The sequence below is a fragment of the Rhyacophila brunnea genome, unplaced genomic scaffold, assembly GCF_057557595.1.
Source record: "Rhyacophila brunnea isolate RB1 unplaced genomic scaffold, BYU_Rbru_1.0 scaffold_6, whole genome shotgun sequence".
Classification (NCBI taxonomy): domain Eukaryota; kingdom Metazoa; phylum Arthropoda; class Insecta; order Trichoptera; family Rhyacophilidae; genus Rhyacophila; species Rhyacophila brunnea.
In genome coordinates, this window is record NW_028233276.1 from 39867067 (window position 1) to 39888177 (window position 21111).

Sequence of the window (21111 nt, forward strand, 5' to 3'; positions counted from 1 at the left end):
CACGTATTAGTCGAAAAAAATACGTGGCCAAATATTGATATCTTCTAGTACTTAAACTACAGTATGTTAGCATACCTAAGAGAAAGTCAGTTGGATAAAGCCACGGATAGTATCCATATAACCTCAAATAAAGGAGTCTCAAAAATTTCTTTTGAACTCGCTCCACCATAAGGTCATATTTCAACTGATGCGGGGCCCAAACAATGTGTGCAGGTGTGCAGTTTGCAAGTGCATAGTTCATAAAACGGCCGCTAGTTATAAACTACATAAAAAACAGTCATATAAAAATCAGGTTGTTTGCAAACCTGTCTGAAGATAACTGGAGAATAATTTTATTATACCTCACTTCTATACTATGGTGAAGTGCGCTAGCTATCTCAAGAAAAAATTATATAAAATAGTAAAATCATATTGAAGAAACAAATTTGTTTAGGAACGATAACTTTATTGCTAAACTTGTCTGGTTAAAATTGAGTGAATAAATCAATGTAGGCCCATTTAGTAGAAAAAGAGCATTTTGTGCTAACAAATAAACACATCAATCGCATGAAAAACAAATCAATTTAAAAATGAATATTTATAGTAAAACCTTATTTATTTTCTTAATTAACTTTTCTTTTAATTTCTTTTTAATCATTTTTTATATTAGTACATTTGTAGACGTAATGTATTATTTATTAATGTAATAAAGGGAGGGGGAGGCGCCAAGATTACATTCTTTTAAACGGGTAGCGTAGTAACATGAAGTTTGGAAACCACCGAACTGTGGTCACATGCTTTATTGTAAAAAGTCTGACTTATTACTAGTGCTCACGGAAGATGCGATGGCCGTTAAAACTAAATTAATATGCATCTCCACCTACCGCTCCTGGTGTAAAAGAGTCGCACTGTTATTATATTGATTGTTGATTTAATAATGCCTAAATCTTTGCCAAGTTTAGTGAAGAACAAAAGCGACAGGGATAGTCCTTAATTCCTCTAGCAGGGTTAGCGAACCTCTGGCACGTACGAAAATTTTGCTGTCACGTGAACGATTTACAAATTCAATTCTGTATGCATGCATAGTATTTCCGGACTCATCATTATTTATAATTCGCGGCTGCATGCATATATACATGGCGGGTGGAGATGGGGAAACTCAAATCATCATTTATATTATTTCATCTTACCGTACACCTATATATTTTTTAATTATTGGAGGTTATGTTTGTTATTGGTTACAATAATTATTAGATCCAGTGTCAATGAAGACAAAACGTGCATATTGTATTTAATTTAATTTAATAAATCCTATTTAACACTAGTGGAAAAAAAAACAAAAATTATTAGAATCAAGCAGCAGAGACATTCAAAGTTGATTGATTGAGGAGTGGTGCAGTAGAGCAGTATGCATTTTGTATTCTGGAACAGTTATATGCAGAACCTCGTCAGTAAAAAGTTATTATGAGACAAACCATAAATCAAATTCTTATTACTTTCTCAATCGAATTCTTAAAAACTTTTTTTCCGTTGTTTTCCTATGAAAAACTGCTGTGCACGTAAAAAGGTTTGCCAACTCTGCTCTAAACACTAAACAGAGCAAATTATAACAAAATTGACAATAGTAGTATAGCCACTGTATATCCATAGTAAAAAAATCCCCACTTTTGGGGAAAAATGCACGTTTCTCGTACATAAACGATAAACCATGGATTCCAAAACCTGTGCGCGCGATCACTTTTGCTTGCGCCCACGTTTATTCAGGACCTCCAAAATGATACGTATATTGCTAAAATTGTTTTGGAATCTGATCGATCGAAAAAAATGTACTTACCTCCTTAAAAAGCGTGACATAGACGTAAGATGAAATCGTACTTTGGTTCAACTTATTTATGCGAATCATTATTTTCAACAATGAACATAATACAATCGAAATTTAATACAGACCGCGACTAACTGATGTGAATCTAAATGACTGTTTAGGAGTAGTAATATCTACATAATATATTTCTAATTGTGAAACATAGATCGAAGAAATCCAGTGCCAAAGATCTCGCTAATTTAATTAACATTCTGTTAAACGTATATTTTTGCACTTATAACATTCATTTTTTTTATATAATAAAACATAATAATTACATACTTATCTAATTAAGTATCTGTTTTATTATATTTAATAAGGTTTTAAATAATATTTAGAATAAAAATTGTAAAAAAATAGAATTAATATTTATTTGTCTAATATAATTATATTTTCTGTCTCAGGTACCTATTGTTATGTAAGTTAAATGAGGAAAAAAGATCCATGTTTGGCTATAAGCCATAAGTGTGCTCATGATGACAATAATGTCGGTTGGGAGCCCATGATCTAATCGATAATCACCGAAAAGTGACTTATTAGTCATATTAGTTTTTTATCAGTTTAGTGATTAGAGACACCATACCAATGGTGTTCAATGCACCATACACCTCGACCTTGTTCCCTGTGTTTTTCTTAGTGCAGGATCCCACAGACTTTTCGTATCCGTAATATGCGGAACGCATTCTGACAATTGGAATAGGTTCTAGGGGTCACAAAGATATATAAAGTCGATGTTGTCAGGCGATATTAGTGGTAAATTTTTTTTTAATGAGGTTTTAATGTTTTTTCTTATAACCCACCAAAAATTGTTCTGAGTTCTTCAATAAAACTAAGACAAAATCAGGGATTGATTGAAAATGCAATAATTGTACCATGCCATCGGCATGGTCGTAGAACGGTTCGTCCCGTTTGAAAAAATAAAAATAGCGGGTAGTGCAATGTGTTCAAAATTATCGATTCTTGTGTTTGTAAAAACTGTGATCATGATACTTAAATCAGTTTGAACACTTGACTTGTTGTTTCTTTTTTTTTTTAATAAATGTGTACTTAGTGTTGTTAGTGATTATCGTTATTTCATTTATTCACCTACCTATATGTGCAACCTACACTGTTTCTGGATTAACCATAATGCTAAAACTAATAAAATATACATATATATGGTAAAGAAACCAATCTGGGTGATTCTATACAAAAATGCTGCTAAATAAAATAATTTCCAAGGAAGATCCAAAGAATCGATAATTTTGAACACATTGCACTACCCGCTATTTTTATTTTTTCAAATGGGACGAACCGTTCTATGACCATGCCGATGACATGGTACAATTATTGCATTTTCAATCAATCGCTGATTCGGTCTTGGTTTTATTGAAGAACTCAGAACAATTTTTGGTGGCTTATAATAAAAAAAATTAAAACCTCAATAAAAAAAAATGACCACTAATATCGCCTGGCAACATTGACATTTTATATCTTTGTGACCCCTAGAACCTATTCAAATTGTCAGAATGTGTTCCGCATATTATGTATACGAAAAGTCTATGGGATCCTGGACTAATTGTGGAATTTCAATTATGTTGCATTATGAATGAATACTAAGCGAAAACATTTTTTTTTATTAAATGCTGCTGCTTGTTAATGTCATATTGCCATATGGTTTTGTGATAGGTAAGTGATAAGATAAGATAAGACTGATAAGAGATAGACAATTTATTCGGCTTTTTTATCGGGATTAGAGACATTCAAATGATCTTCTTGATAGATACTAAGACGATAATAAAACTACATGTTTTAAAAGCTGAAAAATAACAATCCTTATGATCAATAAGTAAAGTTGATTACGATTGGCCGATGATTAGAAACAAAATTTTGATAAATAATTCACTACTTATTCACTATATTGTGTTTTGCCCTTTGGTGACAGATGTTTGTTCCCCAAATGTAATTTCATATGAAAATGAAATGCGTGTATGCTGGAATCAAATAGATAAAGGTTCGCGGACTTATTCTTATCTGTGCATCTATTACTACCCGTGTATACCATTCCCATATTTTTAAAAAACGAAGATAAGCGAGTATACAAGAGGGGGTGTTGTGTCCACCCCCCCCCCCAGACACGAAACAAATATAAATAATTTACGTGAATGTAATTTTAACTCTTCGTCATGCTATGACATGTCTAAATGATAAGACAGCGCGGATGACACAAACGGACATAAAAGATTTTAATAATATTAACTGTCAGGCCACATAGCTACATTCCATAACCTCTTGTGAATGCAACAGGTCGCAATAACTCATAGGTAAGCACCCATAGGGTGTGTACCCGGAAAAGTGAAAAAGTCGCACCTATCCGCATTAAAAAACAATAATAAATTATCATGGATATTTTTTTATAAGTGAACCACCACCCCTTACCATTTTTCTGTATGTACACACATTTTTCGCGGAATCAAAATTATAGTAGGTACCTACCTACCTAGTACCTACTGTACTATAATTATAGTAGTTACGATTGGCCTTGACCCCTAGCTATAATATATAGTAGGTATATGGAAAAAAAAATCGGTGTGTACTTATGTACGCGCGTTAGAAGTTATACTTCTTTGGCGTAACAAAACAAAACTTATGATAAACTAGATTCTTTGACTAGCTCTGAATTATCTTGTCAAATTACACTCAAGAAAAAGGACCGCTTATTGGAACGCCGTTAGTTTATTTCTATACACTTTAACTTATATTACTAAATTATATAATGGTTTCTCGTTGTTTTTATTTTTAAAGTACGAAATGTCAATCTGACGTTCAATCGTTTGTTTACGTAAGTAATTGCAAATGGCCGACAATAATAAATTCGCTGCCTAGGCAACGGAACAATTCTAAAGCATAATATTATACTGTATAATCGTCACGATTGCAGTATCATACTGTGGCGTAAAGGTAGTGCGTTCGGCTGATAACCGAACAATCGGTGGTTCGAATCCAATCGAGTGCGTTTTTTTTCGTGTGAAAAAATAAATGATGTGTTACATGTCACAGGCCAAAAATACACTCTGATCTGATTTCCCAAACGCGCCAAAAGAAGTATAACTTCAAAAACATTAGAAGTGTGTAGGCACTTAATTTTTAATATGGAAATGAGCTAACCATATTAACGTCATGATTTATAAATTTTGCCCGAAAATTTTGAAAGCGTTTTTTAACGAAATTAACCAATTTAAGCAATTGTTTCAACGCCTCTCTAATAAGCGTTAAACGCCTTTTAATTGGTTCAATTGCAAAACGTAGTCGATACATTATTCTAAGTACATACATGTTAGTGTGTAAACCAATGTTTGTCAACCATTTTTGGTTATGTAAAATTTAAATATCAAATTGGATGAATATTGCAGTCTTATAGAAATTTTATGTAAATTTAGTATGCGCCGCATCCACAGTACCAATAAACCACACGCCACTACTATCTCTATGCTACGTGGGTGTGTCAAAAATTGTGATCCGTTTATTTACATTTACACATTAAATGTGTTAATTCTTTTATTATATTATGTACTAAAACCAAACAAACACCAAAACAATGATTCCACGCTTATCACTCCTTGTATGTAAAACGGATGCATTTATACGACTTCACTGTCGCCATATCTAATGTCTTTTCATGTTTTTAGCAGGTACCTAACCTAAACGTCCTAAACATATTTTATTATATTCATACGGCTTCTAATCACACGATATAGGTATGTATATAATATCTGTAGTAAGAGATGTCAAAACACGATATGTCCGTTTTTTTGGCAAATGGAGTTATCAGACTTGTCTCAGTGACATCTAAAATATAATATCAAAATATGGTATGTCTAGGTCTTATAGATTGGGAGAAATAAGTTGTGTCAATAAAATATATTATATTATAATATTGTGATACTTATATTATGTCCATTGTTTGAATATCTTTCGAAGTTTAAAATTGCTCTCTTGAACAATTTAGAAAAACTGACATTATCATGTTTTGATAGATCGATGTTTCAGGAGGAATAAATAGTAAATATTTTCGTAGGTTGTAGTTTGCAGTAAGTATTGCTAATTATTCCAAATAAACAGGTCATATAAACTTTTTTATTTTAAATTTGTAAAGAATGAAGTATTCTTCATCCTAATTACATATTATATTTTAGTAAATAACACGAATAATGGTAATAAATGATACTTAATTAAGTAGGTACCTATTATAGTGAATTGGCGCGAAGTGAATTTTATAGAATGCACATTTTTGTTGATTTTTGAAAGCGATCAGCAGGAAGTAAGTATTTTTGTCAACGAAGTCGCAGGCGCTAACAATAATTAATAGGTATATTGTATATGTAATTGAATAAAAAAAATCATGTGATACACACAAAACAGATTAATAAATAGAATTCCTAACTACCCCAATACACTACATCTTGCGCAGAGTTTTGTATGTGTGAGTATCCTACGAAAATGTACCAAACATAGCCGTACAATAGTGTGTGTTGCAACCTTCAAATACACCAATATTGAATGAGCGTCAGCGCATAAACCGAGAGCAGTTGTCAGAACAGAACGACGAGCGTATTCTTATCACGTGCTTAAGTTTATCCAAAATATTTCCACACTCGAGATCGATTGCCTCTTATTCCATACCTGCCATTTCCCATTATGTGTGAGTTCCCTAGATACACGTTTTTGCGTATGGGTATGTAATTAATATTGAATAATAAATGTTAATCAATTACTTACTATGAATACCAGTGGCGAAGACTCCATACTAGGCGATTATTTAAAGCCTACCTTCTTAAGAAAAATATTTTTAAGATTTTATATTGACATATTGAATCGAAAGTTTTTTTAATATGAAGTTTGTTTCTCATAATTTCAATACGTCTGCGGCCGCCCATGGAAATCAGTAAGCTATTGAACGAGCGCTTACGTATTACGTAAAGTGCACATTTATTCAAAATAATTTATAAGATAATTTAAAAAAAAAAATTCTATGGTATTCAATCACATATAAATAAATATTGATTGTTGTTAAAAATAATAAATAATTTATCTCGTGATTTTTATTTGTCAATTAGTTTATTCATAGACTAAGACAATTTAATCAGCCAATTATGTCAGTTGAAATCTGATATTGTACTATCTAAGTCTGTGTTTTGTTAAATTATAAATTCTTATGGAACAGATTCACAACAACGGATATTTTCAATATATTTTGAGCGTATTTTGCGTTTATATTTAGGAAAATACATAATTCAAATTAATTGCTTAATTTTATACCATCAGCGAGCTTTTGAAATTTCATCGGTTTTTGTGTACCTATCTATTCATCAGTAGTTATGTCGGATTATCTTCTTATTTCCCGTAAATACATTTAACAAATGTGCTTTCTCCACAGCCTACCTGTTTCCAAAATTCACCCTTCGCCACTGATGAATACGTATATTTATAGAAGAAGAAGAAGAAGAAAGAAAGAAAAGAAGAAATAATTTGGCGATAAAATAAGCTGTCATTTACCTGTCATATCTGTATTTAAATTAAAATTTTAATAATATAAGCGGGTTACTTTGTATTGTATTCAATGATATTTTTGTATGTAATTTCTAATCACAATAACCATTAATAAACATTACATTTAAGTACATAGGTAGATAGATAATTTATAATGATGGCTAAACTAGTCAAACTAGTGACACATAGTTTGACCCAGTGGTTTACTATCAACTTTAGCTACGGATGTGTAGAATAGAATACATATAATATTCAAAGGCGTGCATTTTTGAAGCAAGTATTAATAGACAATTTTGAAAAGTTTTTAAATAACAACTGTCAGAATTTTAAATGAATGGTAAGTATTTATTTCAAAGTATCGGTATAAGCCCGCCAGTTTTAATGTTGAATGTAAAATATTGGTACAGCAAGAAATAATATTCAAAAATCAGTAGTAAAAATAAATAATCATTATTTAAATGACATGGGCCAATAGATAAAATCAATATCCATTATTATTTTGATAGTATGAAAAGTAAAAAACATTCAATGGGGCGCACGGCATTTTAGGGTTACCATTATCGCATATAAAGTATATTAGTCTATGCATTCATGAATATCGGTAAGAACAAACTATTTATGATTATATTATTATTAAAAGAAGATCAAATAAGAAGTCGCAGAGGTGCAGAAAAAAGAGCTAGATGGACATTTCATAAAATAAATGCGAATAACCTCAAAGATTAAATTAATAATTGATCAAAAATATAGGTTCTCTAGGTAGGTACTACAAATATTACAGAAATCATTTTTTTAAACTAAGTACATTTTTATTACCTATTATTGTCTAATTTTATAAAAAAAATTAATCTCAGTTTGGGTACAACAATAATTAATAGTATGATATTAAATTTATCTCAATTAAAATTGTATGCTAAATTAATTAGTTAGGGTTCGTGGATTTTTTATATTTTACATGTTTTTTACTCATCACTACAAAAAATGTTTTTTTCAACGTCTTTTAAAATTACTAATTTAAGTAAGTATCTTAATTATTTATATAATATGTATATTATTAGTTTTACTATTAGTGTAAATGCCGAATCAGATAATAATTTAATATTGTTAATTTATTGCAGTATGTAATGTAAACAAGACCGTGGAACGTATTGCCATTGGCGAGCCAAAAGTCCGAGGACAATTAATAAGTCGTCCGATTTGTCTATGCTCTGATACTGATCAACGAACGAATAAAAAAATCGAGCTGTCAAAAGTTGCGATTATCGGAATGTTTTCCGATAATCCTAAAATGTTGTGTTATTTATATGTAGACTTGCATAAAATAATATAACAGTAAAAACAACACAAATTTTATGTTTTCTTTTATGAATTTCATGAACGTTTTTAGTAATAGGTTGTACGTAATTGAAGGAAAAGATTTTTATGTTATCGTTTGACTGGGTGTGTATTCTAAATTATCATTTTCAATCATTCACATTGATCAACATCGGTCGTCTTTAGTAATAGGTTGTATGTAATTGATATATCATTGAAGGAAACGTCTTATTCTGTCATATGTTTGTTACCATTGATTATTATTGTGAATTTTTGAACAAAAGAAATACATTTATTGTAAACAACTGAAGTCTGTCTTATTATTTAATTCTGATACTGAAAATAATATGTAATAAGCACTATACAAGTCTGAAGTATGTCTTGTTATTATTGCAAAGTTGAAAATGTATATAATAGACACTACAATTTATTTAACTTTGCGATGAAGTAGAGATTAAGGGTTTGAATCTCATAAAGTAAGGTTACATATATCTTTGAAGTGCGCTTAGATCAAGAGTGTGTGCCTAACAGCTACCTACAACTGATGGTTCGGAAGGTGCAGTTAAGTTAAGTTACAGCTGATAGTTAAAATGAAATAGTATCTTAAAGGCACTAGAATCTTGCTCAGGAGACTCGCATTACATCATTGAGCCATTTTATAGATACACAAATGCTGCTACACTAAATGGGCGTAAGGGATGAAATAATAGAAAAATACCATTCTAATAGTACAATCTGTTCTGGAGAGCCAGATAGAAAGAACAATACTATCCTACTAAATTTAACATAATAAGGAAGCTACTAAATAAGTTATTTCTGTAAAAGAAAAAATCTGTCCAAAATAGATTTTATACTGACAAATTGATATTCATACTTACCATTAATTATTTAAATAATTCCCAGAAATTATTTAAATAATTCTTTATCATAATTTAAATACTTCCATTGTTATATTATAATACTTACCAATAATCATTTTTTACTTGCTGTTCATATTAAATAGTTCCCACCTTTTTAATAAAATACTTGCTCGATTTTTTATTAAAATACTTGCTGTTAATGCATATATATACTTACCCAATAATTTGAAGCCATATTCAAAATGACAATATTATCATAAATTAATTTTCTCTATTGTGCATTTTTATACAATACACCAGTGGCAGACATATTATTATTGAACGTTTAGTTAAGAATATTTATTAAGTCTTGTTACTGTTCTTCATGGAATAGTGGAATATCAAAATGCCCAAATTCAAACCCCGTAATAATATTTTGCTAGAGAGATTTTGCGTAACTAAGTATAGATATTATTTCATGGGGTCGCTGCCAAAAGTTGGCCAAAAGTCAATAATTTAAGCATTTAGAGTTAACAACGGAGTACTAATGTGTATATTATATATAATTATGTATGCTAGAAAAAATTGAAAGTCTTCCGATATATATTATAATAGTACATGCATAAAGTACAAAGAAATTAGCATTATGCCTGATTTTAGAGGCCATGTTAATGTTGTCATCTTTTTCTGTGCTGATTATAGTATCTACAAAGGCGTAAAAATTATAGTATTTCTGTAAAAAATATAGTACTGGAACATTTATTAATACTTACTAAATGCACGTATTTTATTTTATTACCTACCTAAACATGTTTTTTGTGGATTATATATATACTTACATAAAGTGAAGCAAATTTTTCCGACCATCATCATTTCTTTTATTTCATTAAATTATTTCACAGGAAAGTGTGATATTCTTCATTTAGTATACATACATTAAAGCAGCTTCAAAAACATACATATTATTATAAAAAAACTTTTGGATCAAGTGGGATTTGAACCGACGTAATATTATTATCATAGGAAGTCATATCCAACATTGAATGTCTTGCAATAAGAAAAGATACATTTCAATTAACTCAGTGTTTCCCAACGTGGGCGTACGCCCCACCGCGGTGCACCGGGGGAAATTTGAATGTTTTGGGGGGCAATGTGCAAATCATTAATATTTGGTACATTGTTTTGTTTGTTAAAAAATAAATTTTCGAAAATATTTTTTTGATATTGAAACCATGACTCTCCGAGAAAATTACTGTTGCCATTCTCATCATAATATTTAGTTTACTTCAGAGGTAGTCAACCTTTTTATACCACCCGCCCACTTTTGTATCTCTGTTAGTAGTAAAATTTTCTAACCGCCCACCGGTTCCACAGTAATAATGATTTATAAAGTAGGGATGTAACTTTCATTTATAAAATTTATAAAGCAGAGTTACAGCAAATGAAAGCAGATAATAATAATTGCTTACCAAATACTTTATGTCAGACTTTCGTTAAGTTTGGCAGAATAAATCTTTATAAAACAACTTACTGTAGTTAAATCTTATCTTTTTATTTCTACGTTGCATACATAGAAGCGTGAAGTCTGAAAAAATTACATTTAAAAAAATGTTTTTAAAACCCCTGCCGCCCACCATGAAAGCTGGAACGCCCACTAGTGGGTGATAGGGACCAGGTTGACTACCCCTGTTACCTTCTACTATTCAACTAAACTTTAGTTGAATGCGGCGCTTTAGCGCTATAAATGATGTGTTACTAAAAAAAAAAGAAATCGTTTTCATATCACAAACTGTGGAAATTGAAGATTAAAATTGACCAAATTAGTACCTCACATAAAAACCCTTTGCAGCTCACATCAAGCACAAGGATCGCACTAATTTTCTTTCGAGTTGTACATCTAATACACTTAATATAGATAGGTACAAATTAAAAGTAGTATTGCCTATTTGCACTTTTTATTTGAAGCAATTCATTTTTTTCAGAGTTTCTCAATAAACTATGAACTTTTTATGGGGGGGGCATGGAGATTTTTGAAGCGTTGAAGTAGGGCATGGCGCAAATAAGGTTGGGAAACACTGAATTAACTCATATCGGTAATAAACAGCCACTGAATCATACGAACTTATAATCGTGAAGTGCACCAGCTTGAAGTAACATTAAGATTGTCTCAATTTTTTTCAAACGCTGCGCCGCCCCTGGTAATTTACTCATGACTAGGGATTCCAATCCCGGGATTCCGGGATCCCGAGCTATTTTCGATACCTATGAATCCTGGGATTGATAAGTTCCCGAAACTTACGGGATTGATTTTTTGTATCAATTTTTATGGAAAATAAAATGGAAAACGAAAATATAACAGAAAAAATACTTTTAATAACAGATAAATACATTAGAAATAAACTGAGTTTGAATGAAGTTTGATTTATACGCATGTGTAAGTTGTCGATTCATTTTATTTTTTCACATAAATTAATAAAAATGAGAAAGATTGAGGAAAGAAAATGCTTTGCACTATTATCAAAGTAATTCCACCATGATCTCATACGTTTTACGGCAGTTTCATATTTGGCTGACTAATAAGATTTATGAAGCGGAAAAGCCATAAGTACACCATGATTTGCTTTACTATTTTAAATCTCGCTAACCCATTAATTAAGTCTTTACTATCAGAAACAGCAATCTCATATTAAATTCACATTATTATTTATATTACAATATTATTTACTCCGTCAATCTTGTAAACAATGTATTTCCAAGATTGAACGTATACAATATTAACAATACACGTCTTAAATAGTATAAATTATTATTTATACTATTTAAGTAAGTTTAAAAGTATTTATTTAATAAATTGGTATTTGTAAATATATTTTTTTTATATTAACAATGGAAAAAATGGCAATCCCGGGTTTGTCAAATTGTAATCACGAAATCCCGGGATCAGAATTTTGTCTCTGGATTGGATTCCCTACTCATGACTGCCAAGTGCGCCAGAACGCACACTTAAAAATATTATACGTTCACATTATTATCTTTTGCACACCCATCATGACATTGAACACAACACATTTTATGTTAATTTAACGGTAACCTACCGAATGGTATGCTGGTAAGTAAAGTTATGAATTGTGATTTTTATGTTATGTTATGAGTTTTATGATGAAAAAAAAACCGCATTGTTTCCAAGTTTGTTTTTAACGATATATTTTCTGATAACGATTTTATTACAAGGCTTTTTTAGTAAAAGTTACAAAAATCTTTCCAAAGTATAAAAGAGTTTTTATAGTTTGCATTTTTATGTATTTTGTGGGGATTTTTTCGAATCTTTATCTTGCCACCTCGGATTTTTTCCGCTCATGCCTCTATTGGCTAAAAAATCGGAAAATATATAAGTGAGTACTTTAATTAAACAGTTTTTTGATTAATATAACTGTTTTCCGATTATAAGTATAAAAACTCCCACGAAACTTTCTAGTTGAACCCATTTTTTGACTGGACTATAACATGTCGAAAATGCATGTCTGGATCTGAAAGCCAGTGAGTGTATTATTATCTCCAAAAGAACATTTTCAGGGAAATGAGATTAAGGATTTATCAGCCGCTTGATATCTACGGACTGTCAGCTTTTTGGTTTTAAGTTTAAGAATTTGAGGTGTCTGTTATAATATATAAAAGTATCAGTACTCAAAAGGTAAATTGGCTCTGAAAGATATACAAAGAGGTACCAAATCTGCATAATCGTATTTTATTATCTAAGTGCCTACCTACATTGGGTCTGAGCTGATGCAGACTTTGATTTTTATCACAATTATTGAAATAAATAGGTCTACTTAATGATAATTATGATGATAGGAACGGCAACTTGATATTTCATTCTATTACTATTATAATATTACAATTATAACTAACTATTTCTTTTATTCAACGAATAATTCACAAGATTTAAGAATGTACCATTCTGATTATTGAAAATACATAATTTTGAAAAACACTCTGAGAAAATATATTATGATTAATAGAAAAAATCCTTTTGAAAAAAGTAAGCCACGGCAGGCAGGGAATCACAGGCAGAGAATCGAACCCTGCGTCTCCTGGGTTTACGCCCCGTCCGTTGCATTTACTTCTATGCTACAAGGCGACGTACTAATTGCGACAAATTTTAACTATTGGTCTTTTAATACCTACTCATCAGCGTTCTTCTAAATCAAGCTACTTTGGCAATCGGTTTTTGTTTTATTAAATTTCTCAATGTCTTTAAAAAAATATAACCTTGTCCATTACATTATCAATTTATAATTAAATTGATTAGTCTAATAAATGTATGTAAAAGTACAAAAAAAACTCTTATCGAATATATTTTAATATAAAAACAACGAGATGAATGGATGTTCGTATAATAGATAAGTAAATTCAGTCAGCGATTTCGCAAATACTGTTTTTGATTGCAGCCCATCAAGTGTGTTATGTAACTTATTAAAAGCAACATGGAGACGTAATCAAATCACATTGTTCACTATTAATTATTGTCTATTACACTCATATGTTTCAATGACATAGGAGCTAACCATTATTAACACAATAACAAGATGACATCTCGAGTCATCACAATTTATCTTTTAAACAACATTGTTATTTCTTCTATTGTCTTGTTTTTCGTTTCTGGCAATTTGTAATAAGCGAAGAGCCAAAATATTGCTATCAAAACAGTAAATGGAAGGAATGATGCGTTACCAAGTCCGGAGTTCATGCTTGGGAATATTAATCCTATGATAAAGTTGGCCAACCAGTTGATCAATGCTCCAAAAGCCATGGCATTCGGTCGCGGTCCTTGTGAAAACATCTCGGCCATTATCATCCAAGGGATCGATCCAGGACCCAGCCCAAAAGATGCACAATAAAGGAATGTGAAAATAACAGCAAATACACTCATCACGGGAGTGGTTTTATACGTATACAGAGCCACAGTCATGAGAAGTGAAGAAATAAACATTCCTGCTAGACCGTAGAGATGTAATGTTCTTCTACCGGCGATATCCATCAAAGGAATGGTTACTAAAGTCATCGTGAACATGGTGGCTCCAATGCCAATTGTTACTTTCTTGGCTGTTTCTAATTCTATGCCAGCAGACTCGAATAATGTTGTCGAGTAATAAAATACTGCATTAATTCCGCTGAACTGCTGCGATAAGTGCATGACGATTCCAATTATGAGCGGGGTCCTTAACGAACTCGAGTTAATAATCTCCCAGAGTGAAACCGGCGCCTCTGATCGTTCAGATCTGTCTTCTGTGCGCATTTCATCAATATCACTATCTATATCGACTCGCCCTCGTAGTTTTCTCAAGACCTTTCTGGCCCCTTCTTCATCTCTATTAGTGATGAGAAGATATCTAGGAGATTCCGGACATCGTATCAACAATACTACTTGTAAAACTGCCGGTATTATAGCCAATCCAAGCAGCCACGGCCACCCAGTAGCTGTTCCAAGAATCACATCGATCCCAAGGATTTGACTTGTGACCAAGCCCACCGTGATAGCTAACTGGTTGATGGTACCCATAGCTCCGCGTATATTTACAGGAGATAACTCAGAAACAAACATGGGCACGACTGAAGTGGCAAGACCACAGTTATAACCGATGATCAACCGTCCTATCGCCAGTAATTCATAAGAGTTTGCCGCTTTAGAGACTCCCATGAAAATTGCTCCGACGATTCCAACTGAAGACGCGATCATGAGCGCGCCTCTTCTTCCTTTGTAATTAGCCACCCATCCTCCGCTCAGACTGCCTATCATGCCACCAATGGCGAAAAGGGCAACAGCTAACGAGAACAAGGTCTGCGCGGTATGTGCCCCGAGTCCTTCGCCAGATTCTCCCATGTATGACTCATTGATAAACTTCTCTATTTCAGATTGCGGTGCGTTTATCACTCCCGTGTTGAAGCCGAATTGGAGCATTCCCAATACAGCTGCGAATATGGCATAAGCCAAACTCCCTGTCACTTTTGACATGTTGCCACAGTTTTAGTACCTATTCTCACTTCACTCTAGTCTCAATGAAGTATTGCGCGAGAGTTTCTAGCGAGCGATGCGCGAAATGGAACTCATGTTGTTTATTGACACTTTTATCTGGCACTGTTCAAAGAAAGTAAACACGTTGCGCGTCGACGTGGGCGGAATGAACGACGCGTCAGACTACAGGCAAGGCCACGCGGCAACTGAATTTGAATAAACTGACAAGATAATGTGAGGCCAGTATTTATAATAATTATTATTACTCCGTTGGAAAAAATACTAGGTATTAATGAAAGGCATGGGAGAAGATAATAAATAATGCTTTGTGCAATCAAACGGCTGCAAGCTAACGAACCGAGCGTGGAGTGCTGTTTGTAATATAAAAATAATGAAAACCTGTCGCGACAGACGATGCCTCTTTACCCCACTCGTCTTTCCCCCGATCCAAAGAGATCGATAGGCCAGATATTTGGTTTCGAATTTCAACTGTTTCGAGTTGCAGTTCGATTGGAAAGTAGCGATTAACTGATTATAAATCTATTGTTATTTTTATGCCTGAAAAAATCTTGACAAAAAAGTAATCTCAAATAATATTGCTTAGGTCGGTGGGTACCTATCAGGTACCTAACTAGAATCTACTTCCCTACTTAGTACTTATTTTATTTTAATTCAAGTATTAGGTAGGTATATTAATTAGTAGTTTAATTTCGTAATTTTTCATATAAATCGATATGTTATACATAATATAAAAATGATACTTACATTGTTTTAATGTTATGTACCTACTTATATAAATACTTATATGTACAATAAAAGTTAAAGATTTGACCACATAAAATAATAACCTACTGATCAATGGCTACCATCAACCATATAATACTACTACTACATTGTACTACGATCCTCAGAAGGTCCATAAATCATAATATATGGATGTCCACGGGGAGTAGATTGTATGAACAGATTTTTAATTTTACGAGAAATGGATGTTAAGACTTTTGGATGAGACAGCTTGTAATAACTCGTAGGCGAACACCCTTAGTCATACATGCAGGTCTTGAATCAAAATGCCGAGTATCTGGGCATGGGGAATGTAAATATCACGTCTATTTTTTTTTAAAGGACCACTCCCAAACCATTATTTTCTGTGTGTCCAACACTGCTTTAAATTTAATTTTTTTCCGACCATGTCCGATCCTAATACGATCATATGGGCCTCCACATAGTAGAGGTTTGTATTAACTGATTTTGTTTTTTACGAGAAATGGATGTCAGCCACTTGCTCAACCCATTAGGTCCATACCCTGACGCACACACAAATTGAAAAACAATACGTGTACTAGCCAGACCCAGGATTCGAACCTGGGACCCATGGCGTTATAGCGCTAAAAAACAGAACAGTGACAAAACAGAACACGACAAAACAGAACATGATAAAACAGAACAGTGACAAAACAGAACAGCCAGCGGAAAAATGAAACATGATTTTTTGTGGAATCTATTTATTAATTAAATTTTAAACGAAATACATATACTTATGTATTATTACTAACCCAAACAAAATGCGTTTTCCGCTGTATCCGCTTTAACCGAACAGTACCTTTTTTCTTCTTCACAGCTTAATTTCTCGTTTATCGGTCTTTTGTCTATTGCACATGGTCCCCACATCCTGAAACGGGCCCTAAGGCTAGGATATTTGGCGGGCCCCCTACCTACCGCTAAGATTAACTGTAGTGTGAAACACTACATTAACGTTTTTCAAATTGTGTTTTAGTTCAAATTAAGGTACTTATACAGTGAATTATTGGCCATTTTTAATACATCTACTTTAATAATGGAGCTGTCGAGTTTCGACACATAATAATCAAAAAATATATTGCACAATTATATAAGTAATTGAAAATGTTCATGGCCACGAAGTGTAATCGCGCCGCAGGCGACTTTTTTACCATTAATGCTACTTTATGATGTGTGTTTATCTCACTTATCTGGTCAACCCGACACGTCGGGCCCCCCACAGCCCGGGCCCCGAGGCTAGAGCCCTGTCAGCCTTCCCCAGCCATGACCTACACCACTCCGGAATTCGGGTGGGCACCGAGAATTTTTTGACAGTTCCCTTAGGTATTGGGTTTCTAAAAAAACCTTAAAAAACATTAAAATCTAAGAAATTTTTCTAAAAAGGGTGCTGGAGAATTATTACAAATCATTTTTTTGTCGTGTTTTATTGGCTTTCGATGTCAATGTTTAAAATCATTCTGATAATTTTCATGTTTGCGGGGTGCCAGGGCCCCTAGCCCCCCCCCCCCCCCCCTGGGTGCGCCACTGGTGTACACCACTCCGGAATTCGGGTGGACACCGAGAATTTTTTGACATTTCCATTAGAGATTGAGTTCCTAAAAAAACCCGACATTAGTGTTTCGAAATTGTTGTGTTAGAAATTAAAATCTAAGAAATTTTTCTAAAGAGGGTGCTGGAGAATTTCAAATCATTTTTTTTCCGTGTTTTTATTTGTCTAATCTATTGGCTTTCAATTTCAATGTTTTTGGGGGGGGGGCAAGCTCCCCCTGGGTGCGCCACTGGTCATAGTTATATTTTGTCACTGTTCTAATAGTCTTTATTGGTGCATTTTATATTAGCTGTTATTATTAGCATTGATAAAAGTAGTTGAATTTTGACGATGTTGACGAACTGGAAACTTTAAAATCAACAGAGATACTGTCACAAATAATAGTGAGTCACAAAAACGAGACAATGACAACACTTAACTCGTTTTAAAATTACCATTATATTAATTATTATTCATCAAATACCACACAGAAGTGACAGAACGAAAAAATGGGGAAAATAGTAAGAAATAATTAATTATCTATCTACGTAATCTATTCTATAATGTAAAATAAACCTATTTTCCTTACACCCAGTGACTTGAAATTATGTACACAAGTGTACACAGCGCTAACAATAATGCAGTGGCGAAAGGTGGAGGTAGGCTGTAAGATCCGACATAAATAGTGCACATTAAGGCTATACTTCAGCTGAGGCATGGTCTAAAAAGATCGTGACTAGGCGATGCGCGGATTGTGCAAATGACGCAAGCCGAACGAAATATAATTTGTCATAAAAATTCAACATGCGTCCTTTTAATGTTATGTTTAATATTATATTCTTTCAATTCAATTAAATTTATTTATTTTTACATATTGTGGACATTACAAATTATAAGTTTAAGACGTTCACAACATGACATAAAAAAAGAGATAGATAGTATGTTATTAAACAGTAGAAATATGTACATACAAAAATATTAATTATATAGGTACATGGAAATACACCGGATGAGTTAAACAGACCCTATTTTAAAAATTTATAAAATAACGTCCACCTATACTCATCCTCACGTAGGCGGAATATATCAACACCCGAAGCAATTTCGTTGAACATAGTTATCGCCCTCCCAATTGGCATTACCAGTGGCAGGTTGGTTCTGCACCTTGGGAGAATAAACAACTGATATACTCTATTTCTAAGATAGTTAGTTATCAGGGACACACCGGTCAACACTGCCCAGAATGTCAGAGTTCTCATTTATACCTTGTATAAGTCGAAAATAATACATAGCTAAATAAAGATTTCTTCTAAATTGCAAACTGCAGTATGTAAGCATGCCTAAGAGAAAGTCAGTTGGATAAAGCCAAGGATAGTATCCGTACGACCTCAAATAAAGGAGTCTCAAGAATTTCTTCTGAACCCTCTCCACCATAAGGCCATACTTCAACTGATGCGGTGCCCAAACAATAGACCCACTCTCAAGTCTGCTTCGAACTAAAGAATTAAATAAAAGTTTTAATACCGTAACATCCGAAAAGACCCGGGAAGTACGCATGACGAAGCCCAACATTTTAAGCGCCTTGTTACAAATGGTAACTATATGGCTAATAAATGTCAGTTTACTCTCAAACGTAATGCCATGATCCCTTACAGATGATATTCGTGACAGAACTCTGCCATGCATCGAGTATTGGAAAAACAACACTTTTGAGGCTCTGGTAAACGACAAAAGATTGCATTTATCAATATTGAATTCTAGTTTGTAACGCCTGCCCCAATCTAATATATTATCTATATCAAGTTGGAGCTGACGACAATCGTCCAAGGTGACAACTTCCAAAAAGAGTTTCAAGTCATCAGCGAACAACAAAAACATATCATTTTTTATTACCAATGCTATGTCATTTATAAAAATCGTGAACAGCAACGGCCCTAAGTTTGAGCCCTGAGGGACACCATAAAATGTGTAAAAGGTCTGTGACTGATAAAGGCCGTACGATACGTATTGTTGACGGTTCCTAAAATAACTCCCGAATAGCTTCAAAAATCGATCAGACAATCCAATAAGTTGGAGTTTTTCCATCAGGACATCATGATCGACTTTGTCAAATGCTTTCGAGAAGTCATTGTAAGAACAGTCAACCTGGTGGCCTCTATCCAGGGCCGATGACACATAATTGGTAAATACCATCAGGTTAGTTTCCGTTGATCGGCCTGCTCTAAATCCATGCTGTTCATTTATTATAAATGACTCAATTTTTGGAAAAATCATGTTGTGCATTATCATCTCAAGAACTTTTGCTGGTGCAGAGAGAACAGCTACCGGCTTGTAATTTTCCACTGATGACTCTGTACCACTCTTATGGATTGGAGTAACCTTCGACATCTTCCACGTTTCCGGAAAGATACCTGTCTCCATTGTGAGATTATATATATGCAAGTGGGCCTTTGACAAAATCAACACACCCCTTTAAAAAAAAATGTAGGGACGTTATCAGGTCCCAAAGAGTGAGTATTTTTTAGTTTTTTAATAAAATTTAACACATCACTCTCATCAACTGGAAAAATATCAATGGACTGGGCACCGCATGATGACTGTCTCGACGCAGAGGCAACATCCAAATAAGGAATACTACCTGCGTAGACAGACCTGAAGTGACCAGCAAATGCTTCTGCCACTCCATGTCCGGTCACCTCTTCGCCTTTCCAACTCATCGAATCGGCATACCCGCCATCCCTTCTTAATGATTTAATATAATCCCAAAACGATTTGGGATTTTCACGAATGCAATCTGCTACCGATTCCATATATGTTCGATAGGCCATTCGAACAGCTTGCCTCACTCTCAAGCGATAAAGGCTAAACATTTCATAGTCGCGTTGACCATGCTCAGCCTTCCAAGCTTTGTGATAGCAATGCTTGATCTGAATATCCCCAATAATCTCTCGAGAAAACCACCTCGGGTATCGCCTTCCACCACGACATGGCGACCTCCTTGAAAAACATTCATCAAACACATTATATACAGTATTATAAAAGAATTAATATTCTTAATAATAATAGTATATTCATTGACATGTTTTCTTTTTCAAGTACATGCGGAACGTTTTTTAGTCATCTTTACACGATTTAAGAATATATTCCTCCGACGGCATCACAAAACAAATTGACGTGCTCACACCTCGACTATCAGTCTTCGATTGGCGACGACTACGAAATTTCGTTCCACCTACTGTTGAAAATT

The 21111-nt window shown here is 33.3% G+C and overlaps 1 protein-coding gene and 1 pseudogene across 3 annotated transcripts in view; one reads left to right on the forward strand and one right to left on the reverse strand.

Annotated features, from left to right (window-relative positions):
• Positions 1–21111, forward strand: part of LOC147065675 (fibroblast growth factor receptor homolog 1-like) — a 272850-nt gene that overhangs the window by 29898 nt on the left and 221841 nt on the right. The window lies entirely within an intron of this gene.
• LOC147065676 (glucose transporter type 1 pseudogene) lies at positions 11876–15929 on the reverse strand (annotated as a pseudogene). Its single transcript, XR_015071764.1, has one exon. The product of XR_015071764.1 is annotated as a glucose transporter type 1 pseudogene (transcript).